The sequence below is a fragment of the Bufo gargarizans genome, chromosome 1, assembly GCF_014858855.1.
Source record: "Bufo gargarizans isolate SCDJY-AF-19 chromosome 1, ASM1485885v1, whole genome shotgun sequence".
NCBI lineage: Eukaryota > Metazoa > Chordata > Amphibia > Anura > Bufonidae > Bufo > Bufo gargarizans.
This window is the reverse complement of record NC_058080.1, coordinates 569,604,512-569,611,439: the sequence shown is the minus strand read 5'-3', so window position 1 is coordinate 569,611,439 and position 6,928 is coordinate 569,604,512.

Here is a 6,928-nt window from a genome sequence, read left to right as displayed (position 1 = left end):
TCACACTTCTGGCGCCACATTTCAACTGCTCCTTCCACAGCTGTCACCCTAGCAGCCAGGGGCCTCGAGTCCTCCAGCTCAGACACCCTTTCCTCTGTAAGCCGGACCCTCTCCCTTAGCTGCTGGACGTCATGACGCAAAAGGCCTAGGTCCACTCTGACCTCCTCTATCTTGCCTGTGAGTGACGACTGGCAACCCATGATGGCAGCCATTAGCTGACCGTGGGATACCTGCAAGGTGAGTTCAGGCTCCCCCTCAGTCTCCGTCGCTGAGGCCTGTCCAGCTTGTCCCCTGGTAAGCGGTGCACGAGGAGAGGAGGTGGCCGCGGCGCCATGCTGTGGGTCCTGACGAGCGAACTCCTTCAGGCGATCCGCCGCTTGCTGCGCTTTACTAGGACCCATGATCGGGACGTACAAGTTCCGCTGATGCTGTAGCTCAGGTGTGAGGCAAAAATCTGCGATGCCAGCTCAGGGTGACACAGGATTAAAGTTATGGAGCCGGAGCTGCTCTCAAACACGTCCGGCCATGTCGGCAGTTGGCCACGCCCCCCCTACGCATCCTTTCTAACGAGGAGACGTGGTGATAGTCCAGTGCTTGGCAAAAGGACAAAAACAGAAAGAGTTACCGTTTGGACCACCCACCCAAGTGGTAGCAGTCACCAGAACAGCGATTCTCACAGAAGAGGCTCCAATCTGGATTCACGGTAGCAGAGTGAAAAAGGTTCCTGAGGCTTCTTCGCCGGTGACAGACAAAGACAAAGAGGGTGAAGCAGGTGTCAATTCCCTGAACAAAGAGGGGAGCTCAGAAGAAGTTTCCCTGAAAAGCGCATTGCCACAGGCTGAAGATGATAGCCCCACAATATTCTGGGAGATTTGTTTGTCTGCTGATAATTAATAATCTGTGTTTTATTGCCAGTCTGGCTTATTACTACATTTATTTATCACCCAGAGGAGCTGAGTTTCTTCTGCGGTGCACCAAATAATCAGTCAGTAAATAAAAGATCTCAGTAGCAAGATCCCTTTGCTCCAGTCCTCTTTTATTCTGAACAGAATAGTATAGCCAGGATGGCAAATGCCCTAAATGTTAGTTCATTGTGCCTTAAAGACTTACGGGATCTTATACAAACATGTGTTATTGCTGTGCCTACACCCGATGAATCCCATCTTGAAGTCTGGTCGATGGCTAACAATACACAATCTTTTATTCGCTTGTATGACTTCTGTGGGGAGTTTCAGAAATGAGGAAATAGCAGGGATAATATTAGAAAAAATACTATTAATGTGACTGCAGCAGAGACTTGTTTTACCTTTTCCCAGGATAGGACTTTATATTGTGATGGTAGGGACATAAAATGTGGATTACCTAAAAATAGCGTATATGATTATATTGACGACACCTGTAAAAAGAATAGTAGACTTGCTAGTTCCCTGAATAATTCCATGAGTTGTAATAAGACCATTGCGACTCCCAGTTTTAGCTATAATATAATGCTCCCTAAGGGATGGTTTTTGTCTTGTGGTAACAGCACTTACAATTACATTCCTGCTAATGCTATTGGAGGTCCCTGTCCATTATCCAGGCTGACTTTGGCTCTTCCCAGTCAACCCCCTATCAGGAGAGCTTACAGATCGGTTACCAAGACTTCATCAGAAGACTGACTCTACTTTACCCCTTCTCAGCCGTACAGAATATACAAGTTTGGGCACCTCTATATTAGGAGTGCTTGGACTGGCTATATATAATACTCGTACTATAAATTATATTGCATGTGACTTAGAAGTACGATTCAGAGATTTAGCTATCGCCTTATCAGATATGCTTTTAGATATACAAGGCGTAAGAGGAGCAGTACTTTAAACTAGATTTGCTGTGGATTATTTGTTACTTAAACATAATATAGGATGTCAAAATTTTAAAGGAATGCGTGGCTTTAATTAATTTGATCATTCCAGATCAATCCAGTCCCATATTCAAGCGTTACATGAAATTGCTAATAATATCAATTATCCTCTTGGTGGGACTGGTTATTGAGCTGGCTGCCAGATTTGAGTTGGTTGAGAACATTATTTATCAGTATTATAATTGCTTCCTTGATTGTTATATGTTGTTGTATCCAATGTATCCCTTCCCTCATACAGATGTTTTGTGTAATGTGTCCAAAACCCACAGACCCTGGACAATCATATGCTACTTACCTCTCTATGAGCGAAAGATGATAAGTCATGAATATGACTTAAGAGTGGATTGAAGGGTTAAATAGAATAAGCTATATGATCTGTATGCAGGACAGGATGCTGGGTGACATCATACTAGAGGGATAATATGTTTACATTAGCCTTATGCCCATATAGGGAATGGATTCTGCCCAGCAACAAGTGAACATGTGAATCACATCGGTTTCCAATATGTGTGGATGAATGTCTATAAAGATGCTGGATTCTTAGAATTAAAGCAGAACTGTTTCAGAAACGTGTCTGTATCTAATTGAGATAGGTACCTGGAGAACTGTCTGTGAAGACAAAGAAAGAACCAGGGTGCATTAAGAAGCAGATTTCTTTCAGGTATATTTTAGTAATAGCTATTACACTAAGGACTCTAAGGCTACTTTCACACTTGCGCTTGATCGGATCCATTCTGAACGGATCCGATCATATTAATGCAGACGGAGGCTCCGTTCAGTACGGATCCGTCTGCATTAATAACTTAGGCTACTTTCAGACTTAGAAATTTTTCTGAGTGGATCCGTTCAGACTTTCAATGTAAAGTCAATGGGGGACGGATCCGCTTGAAGATTGAGCCATATGGTGTCATCTTCAAGCGGATCCGTTCCCATTGACTTACATTGTAAGTCTGAACGGATCCGCTCGCCTCCGCACGGGCAGGCGGACAGCTGAACGCTCAGCGTTCAGCTGTCCGCCTGGCCGTGCGGAAGCGAGCGGAGCGGAGGCTGAACGCCGCCAGACTGATGCAGTCTGAGCGGATCCGCTCCATTCAGACTGCATCAGGGCTGGACGGAGGCGTTCGGGTCCGCTCGTGAGCTCCTTCAAACGGACGAACGCAAGTGTGAAAGTAGCCTTACTCACAACAGTGTCGTTCCCCCCCCCCCCCCCCCCCGTGGCCGTATTAAGGCCCGCATATGGCGGGTCCGCAATACACGGGACACCTGTCTTGTGCATTCCGCATCACTTGAATGGGTCTGCAAATCTGGAGATGCGGTGTGGAACGGAACCATTACATAGTGCATTCGTGGGGTTCTGTTCCATGCTTCCGTTCCGCAAAAAGATAGAACTTGTCCTATCTTTTTGTGGAATGAACAGATCACAGACCCCATTCAAGTCAATGGGGTCGCAATCCGGATTGGTGCCCAGCTTCTTGTTCCTCCTTGATGATTTAGGTAGGCAACTACTCTTGTGTTGTCTGTACTTACTTGAATGTCCTTTCCTTTTATGGAATGAGAAAATGCCTTTATTGCTTCCCAGACAGCCGCCAACTCTCTCAGATTTTAAGAGAAGAGTCTGACTGTCGGACCATTGTCCTTGGAAAGAGATGAGAGCAGTGCACTTCCCATCCCCAAAGGCTTGCATCTGTTGCAATAACTAGCAGATGTTCGGGATTCCAGGGAAACCCCCCTCATCAGATGTTCTCAATTTTTCCCCCACTGCAGTGACTTCTTTACTAGTAAGGGAATTTGAACTACCCCCTCTAACGAGTCCTGACTTCTGTTCCAACACTCTAATGTAGAATCCGAGTGTGGAACTGTGCCCATTTTACTGCCAGGATGCACGAAGTCAAAATAACCCAGTAGCTTCATAGCCTCCCTGATCGTGCATACAGATTGATTTTGAAATGGAGACCTTTTCGCTTATCCCAAATCATCTTCTGAGTTGGAAGAAATGTTTCTTGAAAAGTAGAATCTAGACGGACCCCTAAAAACGTAAAATTCTGAGATGGGCAAGGATTTGATTTTTTCCAGTTTATTATTCAACCTGCCTGATAAAACTGTCTCACAAGTTATGAACAAATTGATTCCAGTGTTTGTTTAGAGCCGCCTACAATTACCAGATCGTCCAAGTAGGGAATGATCAGGCTGTTCCACCTTCTCAAAAGGGATTCTGTCACCAAGTTTTAGGCTATAGAGATATGGACATGCACGGCTAGATCGCCGCTAGCATGTACGCAATATACCTGTCCTATAGGGCTGTGCGCTTTTATTTTCTTTAAAAAAAGCATTTTAGAGATATGCAAATTAGTCTTGTAAGGTGACCAAGGGGCTGTACGAACCTTCCGGGTGCCCAGCCACGCCCGCCTGTGAAGGAGACCAGCACCGCCTATATCGTCCGAATCTTCTCTTTTCGTCATCGATAGATAGCTGCGAGCTCGCACATGCGCAGTTCCTTCCCTGAGGCTGATGCCAGCACAGGGAAGGAACACTATACCAGCACTGAGCATGCACAAGCTCGCGCATCGTGAGATTATGGCTAACTGTGATGAAAGGAGGAGATTCGGAGGACATAGGCGGTGCAGGGCACCTGGAAAGTTCGTACAGCCCCTTGGTCCCCTTACAAGACTAATTTACATATCTCTAAAATCCCTTTTTAAAGAAAATAAAAGCACACAGGCCTAAAGGACAGGTATATTGCGTACATGCTAGCGGGGATCTAGCCGTGCCTGTCCGCAGCTCTATAACCTAAAACTTGGTGACAGAATCGCTTTAAGTGAGCTACCACCTATAGCATTACTTTGGTAAACATCCTCAGGGGCGGAGGCAATTCCAAAAGGAAGTACTTGGAACTGGAAATTTTTAGGTTTATTATTAGTCGGAACCCTCCATCTGTTTTTCTGGTAAAAAAACAAACAAACTGTTGAATAATAGCCCTTTTTGTTGGGAGAAAGGAACTGGGATAATAGCTTTTTGAGCCAAGAGATTCCGAATCCCTTCTTCCAATTTTTCTTGTAAGAAGGCCAATCTTTGAATTGGGGTTACCTTGAAGATGTTTAAGGGAGGAGGAAGATGAAAAGTAATATCGTAACCTTTTGCAATGTTTAGTATTTGCAGTGATCTCTTCCCATTCTTTTACGAAAAACTTTAGTCTTCCTCCCACCTAAAACCTGGCGTCATTGCTTGCAAGAGTCTATTTTTTGGGGTAAACAACAAGGCTCTGTTCCCACTCTTGATTTTTTTCCTTTGGACAAGCGTGTTCCCCTAGTAGATTTTTTTTTTTCCTGAAAGGTACCCTCTTTTTTAACTCTTTAAAAAGTCCTTTCCTAAGGATACAAATAAAAGAAAATTTCTCTTTCAGAGTCCGAAGCCTTTTCTAAAAAGCTTTCTAAATCCTGGCCAAACATCAAGTTTCCATAAAAAGGTAAACTACATAATTTCATCTTGGAACTGATATCACCGGTCTAAGATTTCAATCAAAGAGCTCTTCTAGCCACTACTGCTAGTCCTGTGGCTTTTGCTGCCATTCTGACTGATTCTGCTGTAGAATCAGACAAGAAATCCACTGCTTTTAAAAGCAAAGGGAAGGAGTATTTTAGTGTGTTAGAAGCTCTCCTAGAAGGAGCTCCTTATAACTGCAATAACCACTTTTTCAAGGCTCTAGATACGGATGTGGCAGCAAGATTAGGTTTGAATAGAGCAGCTGTAGCCTCTCAGGTCTTTTTTTAAAAGTCTAATCTGCTTTCTTACCCATGGGGTCATTTAAGGTCCCCATGTCTTCAAATGGAAGTGCATTTGCCCATTTGACAGACACACATCAACTTTAGGGCAGGATGTTAGCAAGGCCTCATCCTCTTCACTAAAACGGGAGGAAACGTCTCAGTTTTCCGGATAAATAATTTTCTATCCAGAGTTTTCCATTCTCTTTTTACCAATTCCTGCATGTTTCTGTGGACTGGAAAAACTCTTGTTCCAGTCCACTAAACATTTGATCTTGGATGGACCTATGGACTTTCTCATCCGAGATCCATAGTCACCCTGACTGCTTTGACTCTTTTGTATCTTCCAGTCCAGATCCTCTGAATCTGATTATTGTTCAGAATCTGCAGATGACAAACTGAAGAGACTAATTTTGGGAGCCCTATGTTTTGAGCTAGCTGTCCCCGGATAAGCTATAGGATTTTCAGCTTGAGCAGACGTCATCTCTTCCCTAATGATATCCCTTAGTTTTTCCCTAATAGACAGGACTAGGCCTTTTGCCATATTAGTGGTACATTTTTCCAGAGTTTACTATATGTATCAGGCAATTTTATTAAACCTATAACATACTTTTTAGTTTTCGGACTAGACAGCTTTCTGAGCCCCATCCTCATCACTCTGCATACATACACGAAGAGAGGGAGACCTAGGTAAAAGGTGTTAGCATTAGTAACATAACCAGCATCCCCCCCCCCCCCCCCCAAAAAAAAAAAAAAAAAAACTTCCTTACTTGCAATAGTAGGTCCCTGGAATGTCTCCATCTGACCTACATTTGTCTGCACTACCGCTGATCCCCTTTAAATACTCTTACCTGTAGACCTCAAATCAGCGGGCAACCTCCGACATGATATTGCGTGCCAATTGTAGCCCCGCCCCCTCAGCGTGTGTTCCACAGACCAGAAGTACCTCCTGGAACGCACGTGAACTGCATCAGACTTCCGGTGGAGTCATCGCAAGTGCTGAAGGTATTGGATTATGATGAGGCGCTTACACTACAACCAGAGGGACTCCTTGAGTGTCCGGTCACACATGGACCTCCATGCCCGACGCGCTGAGTGGGAGGTAAGGTGCAGGGATTTTGAAGGGCTCACCAGCACCTCAATACCAAACTAGGGCACGGGTGCTGCCTGCTTCCCTCATGTGTATAAGGCATTCCATTTTCTTCTATCCACCGCCTCTGCCTGCCTTAGAACAGGAACTGGCTCATAGCAAGTGCCATGAGGATGATCC